The sequence below is a fragment of the Pinus tabuliformis genome, chromosome 1_2 (assembly GCF_031772625.1).
Source record: "Pinus tabuliformis cultivar Carrire ecotype Pingquan chromosome 1_2, CPIR1, whole genome shotgun sequence".
NCBI lineage: Eukaryota > Viridiplantae > Streptophyta > Pinopsida > Pinales > Pinaceae > Pinus > Pinus tabuliformis.
The window spans coordinates 1,143,643,392-1,143,654,116 of record NC_142298.1 but is presented as its reverse complement, the minus strand read 5'-3'; positions in this window follow the sequence as shown (position 1 = coordinate 1,143,654,116).

Here is a 10,725-nt window from a genome sequence, read left to right as displayed (position 1 = left end):
GAGTTTTTGGGGGATTTTTGGCTAGAATGGGATTTTAAAAAATTGTGGCTGTTTTAATTTGTGTTGTTTAAATTGATTTTTTGATTGTCTATATGAATTCAACACTCTCATAAACCCAAAAACTTTGGAGGCATTTGGATTGTGAGTTCACTTATCAAACTTGAAGAGTTACTTGTCAAACTTGTGATTTCAATGACTCGTCAAATTTGTGATTTCAATGAATCTCAATTGGATTCTAGACAAATTAGATCATAAAATAAACCAGAAAACTTTCCAAAAAATTACACTTAAAAACTACTAGAATAATAAATAATCAATAATTTAATTTCTTTAATGAAAAAAAGTTTTTATAAATAAATTTAGGATTAAAGGTTCTATATTATAATTATATATATATAACTTTTTCAAAGGAAAATGATAAATAAATATAGAAAACAAAAATCATAATTTTCAAAACTTCTCATATATATATATATATTATATAGAAAAAAAGTTTTAAAAATATCAAAATTTCATAATTAACCGAAGCAAAATATAAGTATGGTATAGATTTTTTCTTTTTTTTATTTTAATATCAAAATTTCATACTTAATAAGGAGACAAATTTTAAAAGTGGAAGTATAAGATTTCATAATTAGAATAAGTAAAGTGAATTTATATCCATTTGTAAAGTGAATTTGGATTTGTGTTGTTTAAATTGGTTTTTTGATTGCATACATGTATTCAGTGCTCTCAAAAACCCACCCCTGGGAATTTTGATTGTGATTGTGAAGAGTTTAGGAGTCAAACTTGTAATTTTAATGAATCCTACTTTCCAGAAAGTCACACTTAAAGACTACTAGGATAATAAATAGTCAACAATTTAATTTTTTTTTAAATATATTTAAGATTAATTTTTTTTAATATAATTGAAAAGTATATATATAATTTTTTCAACTATATTTAAGGGAAAAAATACAGAAAAAAACCATAATTTTCGAAACTTCTCATATATATTTTATAGAAAAAAATGTTTAAAAATATCAAAATTTGATAATTAATATAATCACAACATAAATATATAATTTTTTTTTTTAAAATATAAAAATTTGATACTTATTAAGAAAACAAATTTTAAAGGTAGAAGTATAAGATTTTATAAAAGCTAATTTATATGTATTAGTAAAGTGGAATTGGATTTATGTTGTTTAAATTGGTTTTTTATTGCATATACACTAGTAAAGTGGATTTGGATTGGTGTTGTTTAAATTGGTTTTTTGATTGCATGTACACTAGTAAAGTGGATTTGGATTGGTGTTGTTTAAATTGGTTTTTTGATTGCATGTACACTAGTAAAGTGGATTTGGATTGGTGTTGTTTAAATTGGTTTTTTGATTGCATATTTGGATTCAGCCCTCTTAAAAACCCAAAAACCCTTGAGACATTTCGATTATGAAGAGTTCACTTGTCAAACATGTGATTTCAATGAATTCCAACTAGATTCTAGACAAATTAGATCATAAACTAAACACATTTCGATTATGAAGAGTTCACTTGTCAAACATGTGATTTCAATGAATTCCAACTAGATTCTAGACAAATTAGATTATAAACTAAACCAGAAAACTTTCCAAAAAGTCGGGGTTTTTTTTTGTTTACGCTGTGGTTCACGGACACCCTGGTCAATGGGTGGTGGCGCTACTGGGCTGATCAACCCAGAAGGGAATCTAGTCCTGCGACCCACTAGCAAGGCTTGGTTCCAAGGGCTTCGGGGAGATTGGACCCTGTGACCTCCCAATGGTGAGGCACTGATTTTGACCAACTAAGCTAATCCCGGGCTTCCACAAAAGTCACAGTTAAAAACTACTAAGATAATAAATAATCAATATTTTTTTAATTTTAATTTTTTTTTTTTAAATAGATTTAGGATTAAAATTTTTAATATAATTGAATATATATATATATATATATATATATTTAAAAATAAATAAATAAATATAGAAAACAAAAACCATAATTTTCAAATATATATATATATATATAAATTTCATAAATAACATAAACACGACATAATTTTTCAGGAATTCTTTGATATATGCATTGTATAGAAAACAAGTTTTAAAAATATAAAATTTCATACTCAGTCAGAAAACAAATTTTCAATATAGAAGTATAAGATTTCATAATTAGAATTTCAATGTAGAAGTATAAGATTTCATAATTAGAATAAGTAAAATATATATATATATATATATATATATATATATATATAAAAGTGGATTTGGATTTATATATATTTATATTTATATATATTAAATATATATTTTGTAAGTTTGGTGGAATTATAATTTCATCATGTTTAATATATTACTCGGATCAAGGAGTGCCTTAACAAAACCCAATCATGGTCTATCCAAGGCTAGATTTCCATATACATTGAAAAATAAATAAATAAAATTAAAACTGAAACTTAGTGATAAGATGAATAAATATAATTTATAGCAAATATATATTTATAGCAAATACAAAAAAGAAATTTAGGGATTATATATATATATATATATATATATTTTATAGTTGTTTTTTAATTACCATCACATAAAGCAAGTATATATATACTTGTTTTATGTGATGGTAATTAAAAAACAAGTATAATATATATATATATATATATATATAATTTAAATGAGTAATAAATGTGGATATACATCAACCCAAGATAAGTTAAAAAATATTTCACAATGTATTTCAAGTTTCTAAAATTAAAAATATCATAAAGATTAATTAAATTATAATTTTATTTTAAATTATTATTATTATTATTAATTATACCCGGATGCGGGTGCTCCCGAGGCGCATTCAAGGCTGGTTAATATTACGCCGGCAGCTGGCTTCGCACCTGGCGATCTGGCACGGCTCTCATTACCCTCCCGCGATTGAAATGAATGTATTATGGTACAGGCAGCTCGTTAAGCATTCAGCATTGAATGCGCTCCCTGTTCGAGATCCGGCGCAGGCTGTTTTAATCATGGCTCAGTCTCTGGTTTTGGTTATCGTTCTCATCGGGTCTTTCCATATCTGTCTGCCATTATTCCTGCATCCCTGTTTTGCTCTGGCAGCTTGGGGGCTTCTCCGGAGTCTGTTCTTTACCTGGTTCGCCCACCCTTGGCCCTATTCTGTCTGGTCTTGTTTAGTCCCTTTCTCAGGTCTCTCTGTCTTCCTGAAGATGGTGCGCCGCCGTGGTGTTTCTCGCCGTGGAGGCACCAGTGGTAATCGTGGTCGCTCTCAGCCTGCTCCCCAGAATATCATTCCGCTGGCTTCGGCTTCCCCGTCCTCTGATCATGGCAGGCCCTTCCCGCATAACTCATTTCAAACCACCCGTTTTAAATTTCACAGTCGGCTCAATAAACCAATTCTCTCAGCCAACATTACAGTCATTTTGGCTGAGGAAGAAGATAAGCCCAACAGCTCAGTCCATACCTCACCGTCGCAGTCTCAGGACGACAGTGTGCTCCAGGGAGATGTGGTAGGAACTGTGTTTAATTGTGATGACTTGCAGGAAGCGGGGAATGTGCCTGAGGTCCCTCAGCCTCCAGTTGATACTGCTCAACACAATTTGCCTGCGGTCGAGCTGGCGCACCCTTCTGATGGCAATCTGAACTTGGTAGTTCCTCCAGGTGGCTGCGACACGGGAGATGGGGACAATGCCGTTGACATGTGGATGGGCTCTCCTTGCCGGGTGGAAAAGGATGCTCCAGACTCTCTGAAACATGCTTGAAATATACGGTACCACGCCTACTGATGGCAGCTTCCCTTCTGGTCTTTATATCCTATTGCTATGCTTCTCTGGATTATGTCAATTATGTTTTGTATCAGGTCCTGGCTGGGTATAGCTATCAGCCATTATAGTCTAATGCTTTGTATCAGGTCCTGGCTCAGAAAGCCCTTGTTTTTGTTAAGTTTTGTATATGGCTATCAGGGCAGCACAGATATTAGTAAAGCCATAGTTCTCAACTGTTCTGTAGTGCTGTTCACCACTTTGGTTCACATTTTTGTATGTAAGGGCTCTGGAAATCATGTATTGAGTTTTCTCAATCCCGGGATTGGTGTCACAGGGTTATCTGTCTATCAAGGTATCTGGTCTTATGGCCCCTGGGTCAGGGTTGTTGGATGGCTTCAGCCTCCTCTGAGGTCTTAACCTCTCTGTAAATATTTTCTCTTTTTTAATAGATTTAGCCTTTACGTAGAAAAAAATATATTATTATTATTAATTATAAAAGAATTAATATATAAGCTAAACACACACACACACACACACACATATATATATATTAACGATTTTAATTAAGAAGATCCTTAACTTTGTTACAATATTATAGGCCAATACCATGGCTTATCAATACAACATGCTTAAAAAACCATAACTAATTTTATACTACAATTTTCTTTTTTAAGGGCATGACTAAGATAAATATCAATCTTTGATATGTGAATATGATTAAGAATATTCTAAAATATTCCATGGAGGTTAAATTTCTACCATCCACCTAATAATTGTTAGTAAGTAAATTAAAATTTTGGAGGCCCTATTTCAAAATAGACACATTTAATCCACTTGGGGTAGCTCACTTGGCAATGATTGTGGGAATGAAGTTTCACTGTTCAAATCTTGTGTTATCCCCCCTCCCCCTTATCGGGGCAAAGTCTTGGGTTCAGATCTTGTTCAAATCTTATGCTATCCCCCCTTCCCTTGAACGGGGCGAAGTCTTGGGTTCAAATCTTGTGCTATCCCCCCTATCGTGGCGATAGACACATGATGAAGATGTAGTCCTACCAAGGTTACAAAAATAAAATAAAAAATAAAAAAAATAGACACATTTAAATCAACGCAATAAATTTTATAAATTTTCATATAAAAGTGAATAATATGAAAAGTGAAAAATGTTACACTAAAAGGTTATAAAATCAATCTATTAATATCAATTAAAAAAGAGATAAATTAAGGAAACGGATTTGACAATCAAAGACATCAAAAGTTTTATAAACAATGTTGACAGTGCTAGATGCCGCCACGAGATAAGGGGTCTCCCCAGTATGAAGTCCCAATTAGACCTCACACAGTTTGGGATAAGAGCCCCATCCAGTATGTAGGTTGACTGCCATCATGTTGGTTTTCATTTCTGGCTGTCAAATAAGGAGATGTTAGAGCAAGGACAAGAATGGAATGCCGAGACAGTGAGACAAAGTCAACCTAAGATTGATGAACTACGGAAAGAGGTACAAGAAAATAACAACAATAAGAAGAAATATGCCATGAGGAGGATCAGTGAGCCAAAACCATCTCTGACATATATGAACAAGAACATGCCAGAGGTTAATTGCAAATTAGTTCACAATAAGTCACCAACATGGCATGAAATAAGTACAAATTCGAACTCAAACACACACGCAACAATTACAAACTAGTCCACAATACATTACCTATCTGAAAGCACACAGGCAAATATAGTGAAAATACCAGACAACGAATACAATCACTATGAGTAAGCATGGGAACCAATGTTGGAAATAAGGAACTTCTTATTATTGTTGCTGCGAATACAAGTACACATCCTGCAATTCATCAAATCCCAATAGTGGAATGTGGGTTGCTCATACCATTATCCAATGAAAAACCCTAGCCTCACTACAACTCACCCTACTAGATGCCAAGACCTAAGTGTAAAAATTCTCACTGTAGATTAATCTGATTATGCAATGTACTAAAGCAAAATACTTAATCTACTTCTACAATCAAACTTGCGGAAGCTTAATCGATTTGAGCAAGATCAAACAAAACACATATAATAGAGAAGAAGAATCAATACACATGAAACATAGAAGAATACTCTGGGGAAAGCCTCAGCTAAAAAACCCTGCTATCTGTATTATCATACAAGTGGAAATATCTCAGGATTACACAAAGCTTTAGCTCTCACAACTATCCAACTCTCAGTACAATCCCTCACTGCTGCTCATAGACAGAATAAACAACACATATGTGTCACACGGAATCAGTCAAGGGTGCGGACACAGCTGACCTTCCTAGAAGTCTAAGACATTCTAATGACAAACAAAACAAACTGGAGCTATCCTTCTCTAAACATACATTATGATATGAGAAATCAAGTGTTTCGTTCTTACCTCTGTCCAAACGCTGTTGTAGAAGTCCAAGCTTTGTTGATCTGGATGAGCTCCTCCCGTTTTCCAAAACCTGCAATCACCAACAGTCAAACAATTAAATAGCACCTGATTATAACATAAAACAAAGCATATTCAACATATAGACCAAGGAGTACATGAAATAACCCATTAACAACAAGCTATTGAGAAGAATGGACCAATTTGCATTAAAGGTAATCAAAAGGAACCATTACAACCTGAGCCTTGGTGTTGTGCAAGCTCCTTCCAGGGTCCACAAGAGTCTTCCTCTACTTTGACAAAGCTCACCCACTTCCAAATAGAACAAGTAAGGGTGACAATCTCTCCTCACAAGCTTCTAAATGGGAGTCCTAATTCCTGCAGCATTTACCCTTAGAAATCTATAGCTTTCAACCTTCTTCCTTCTGGCTCAATGCCTCTTTTTATAGTGCTCAAGAGGAAGTTAATCAGGTCCACCATCAATGGGATAGTCCCCTCTTTGGATGGGATCACTCCCTTATTGATGGGATAAGTTCCTCTTTGATAGGAGTGTATGAACCATCTGGAGGCGCTCAATACTCATCCAAGAACCTTCTAGAAAGCTCTAGAAGTGACCACAAGTAAGTTTTTGAAGATGAAACTCGCGCATTTTAACCTTTTCAGAGGGACGCACCTGCCCCTTTAGATACAGAGCATCCTTGGACGCAGACCTTGTGAACAAAAGGTGCGTACCCGCAGACAAGGCTTGAGAGAACCTGCGTACCCAGAGATAAACATATTTTATAAGGACTTTCTCTCTTTCTTGGATTTTGACATGAATAGCAGAGGCATAAGACTTGCTCAAAATGGTAGTATGACTGTTGATTGAGCCATACTGACTGTAAATAGCCATGGTGACATTTTTTAGTGTAACAGATTGCCCCCTAAAGTGCGAAGCCTGGAATAGATTAGGGTTTTATATTATCTAGGAAGGGTGAAGCGCTTTATCATTTCGAGGATTATCTCGTGGAGAACCTGGTTGGAACCTGCAATTTTCAACACAAAATACATGGATAAGATTATATCATCACTGAGGTAGGCATTCCCATACTCAGATAAAAACTTTAACTAACAGACTAAACTACTCTGATACAGAAATGATTTTGTAGTACATCATAGTCATAGACTTTTGTAGACACAGTATGGGCGCAGCCATCTGTTTATGATTAGTCTACTTAGATAATGAATACAAAACTCCTTGCATCCTGGACGGTAAAGATTTGATCCAGGGTCTTCATTCCTACTTCTCGAATTGGTACGATTCTAGCCATGCGAATAAATGAGTCGATGTCGAACATGGTAGAAACCACTTGATTACCAGTCGATGATGTGAACTGTTAACAAGCGTGAGAGAGACCACCAGTAATGTCAATGGTTCTCAAAGTACCCAGTACAATCCATGATATGTGAATGAATGAGTTGGTGTCGAACATTTCACGGAATCCTTCGATCGAAAGTCAATGATGTAAACTGACGTCAAAGGCGAGAAACCTGCCATTGATGCATGCAGACTTCAAGGCACTGATGATTTCTAAGTCATCTCTCTAGATAATGTGCTGATGTCGATAGAAAGAGACTCGTTGCAGGCAAGCCCACAACATGAAATCATTGTTCAAGTTGAAGAAATATTGCTGTAAGGACTGACTCAGGGATGGTCAAATGGATGACAAGTATTTTGCAGATGAAAGTTTTGTTTGCAGACCTCTTGAACACATAACGACACGACAGATGGTTTGGTGCTAAATAACTCAAATTTAATCCCCGGAACCCGGTTGAAGACTTTCAAAAGTGGTTTGATTGACTGTGAGGTAAAAGATTTCCCAACCCAGGTGAATGAAAAGTGTCGTGTCCAAGAGTGGTAATAAAGTTTCTTTTGAGACAAAAGGTAACAAATAGGCTCATTCTTCTCTCTTTTCCCCCGCCATTTCTGGCAAGTACCTCTTTATTTTTAACAAGCTTGAGGAGGATAACATATGCTTGATTATAAGCTCATCCTTCGGATGAGTCCAACCCAGTTTTGATTCGAACCCTAGGAAGGAGTGGTTCATTCCTGTTTGTAATTGAACAGGTCCTTTACTGTGAAATGTTTAACGAGCCCAGTATAGGAGAAACTCGGTGTTTTTCAATTTTAGAGAGTCTGAAAAACTTAAGGAAACTCCAAGTTGAACTTTTTCGTAAATTTGTGTCCCTCAAGCCCGAAAAAGTATAAAATAATACCTGGGGGAACCGCTTGATCTTGCGACCAAGGAGTACTTTCATAGTTAGTGTCATTGACCTGAAAAGTAAAAAGCGATCAAGGACACGTCATTTTATTTCCAGTATCGAGTTTGAAACGACAAAAACCCGACAATCTTTTCCTGTTTTTACGGTCAGAAAAGGGCTATAAGGGGACCGTCTTTTAATTCCGTTTTAACGAGTGTAAAAGAAACGCTCGGCAATCTTTTCATGTTTTAGGAGTCAGAAAAGGGCTTAAAAGATGACTTTGAGGTTTCACTTTTTCGTAAGTTTTAACGAGTTCGAAAAAGGGATAAAAATGTACTCATGGTTTTCACTTTTTCATAAGTTTTAATGAGTTCGAAAAAGGGATAAAAATGTACTCATATGGCTGACTTTCAATTTAATTTACGAGCAGGAAAAGACAGAAAGAACTCGGCATTTTCATTTGTTTTACGAGAATGAAAGATAGCAAAATAATCTCGGGATTTTCATGAGTTTAACGAGTCTTGAAAATAACTGAAATTGACTCGAGATAGGTTTCATTTTTACAAAAGCTTGAAACAGAGAAAAACTATGCTTCATAGTAGTTTCATTTTTTCACAAGCTTGAAACAGAGATAAAACTGTGCTTGGTGCCCCCTAAGCATAACTGCTAGAGCGCATGCCCCCCAGCTTCATTTGGATGAAATGAAGGTTGAGTTACGAGATCATTTGAAAGACTTGACCTAAAACTATAAGAAAATTATGCAAAAACTGAAATAACTAACCTAAATACTTAACATCTATGAGGTCTAGTCAAACTCTCGACGCAAGTAGAGGAGGATTTGTTTCATTTTTTAACGAGCTTGACACAGGAAAAGAACTATGCTCGGATTCGGTTTCATGTTTACGCAAGCTTGAAACAAAAAACTATGCTTGTTATAAGTTCACATGCCCCCAGCATAATGACGCAAAACGAGGTACATGCCCCCTAAGCTTCATTGCATTCAATGAGGTGGATGGAATGAAGCTTTACTTTCAAGATCTTGGAAAGACTTGTGGGAGTTGTTTCATTTTTTAGCGAGGTTGACACAGGAAAAGAACTATCCTCAAAACCCTTGTTTCATTTTTTGAAACGAGCTTGACACAAGATAAGGAACTATGCTCGTAACTACTCTCTACAATCTACCTAGCAAAAATCTACTCTAAAAACCTTGATTCATTTTTTAACGAGCTTGACACAAGACAAGGAACTATGCTCTAAAATCCTTGTTTCATTTTTAAATGAGCTTGACACAAGACAAGGAACTATGCTCATGACTACTCTCTACAATCTACCTACTTATCCTACCCTTGTTTCATTTTTTTAACGAGCTTGACACAAGAAAAGGAACTATGCTCACCAAGTTCGCATGCCCCCAGCGTAATGATGCAAAGCGAGGTACATGCCCCCCAGGCTTCATTGCATTCAACCGGCTGGATGAAATGAAGGTTTACTTTCAATATTTAACTTGAAAAGGGAGTTGTTTCATTTTTAAAGGAGGTTGACACAAGAAAATAACTATCCTCATACTTGATCCATTTTTTAACGAGGTTGACTCAGTAACAGGAACTATCCTCATACCTGATTCATTTTTTAACGAGGTTGACTCAGTAACAGGAACTGTCCTCAAAATCCTACCTAACAAAAACTTACATATCCTAAAATCTAGCTGATTCATTTTTTAATGAGGTTGACTCAGTAAAAGAACTATCCTCATGCTAGCCTGTTTCATTTTTTAACGAGGTTGATACAAGAAAAAACTATCCTCGTACACACTGATTCATTTTTTAACGAGGTTGACACAGTAAAAGGAACTTTCCTCGGAACCTTACTTTCTACAATCTACCGACATATCCTAAAATCTACCTGATTCATTTTTTAATGAGGTTGACTCAGTCAAAGAACTATCCTCTGACCAACTGATTCATTTTTTAACGAGGTTGACACAGTAAAAGGAACTTTCCTCGTACACACTGATTCATTTTTTAATGAGGTTGACTCAGTAAAAGGAACTTTCCTCACAAAATCCTACTTTCTACAATCTAACTACATATCCTAAAATCTAGCTGATTCATTTTTTAATGAGGTTGACTCAGTAAAAGAACTATCCTCATACACACTGATTCATTTTTTAACGAGGTTGACACAGTAAAAGGAACTATCCTCACAGCATTGATCATGGCTTCCAACTGGAAGAAAGACATGTCAATGGACACACCTTGATCATGGCTTCCAAGAGGTCTTCATCAGAAGGAAGAATACTTCTCGGAAAGGAACACATGTCAAGAG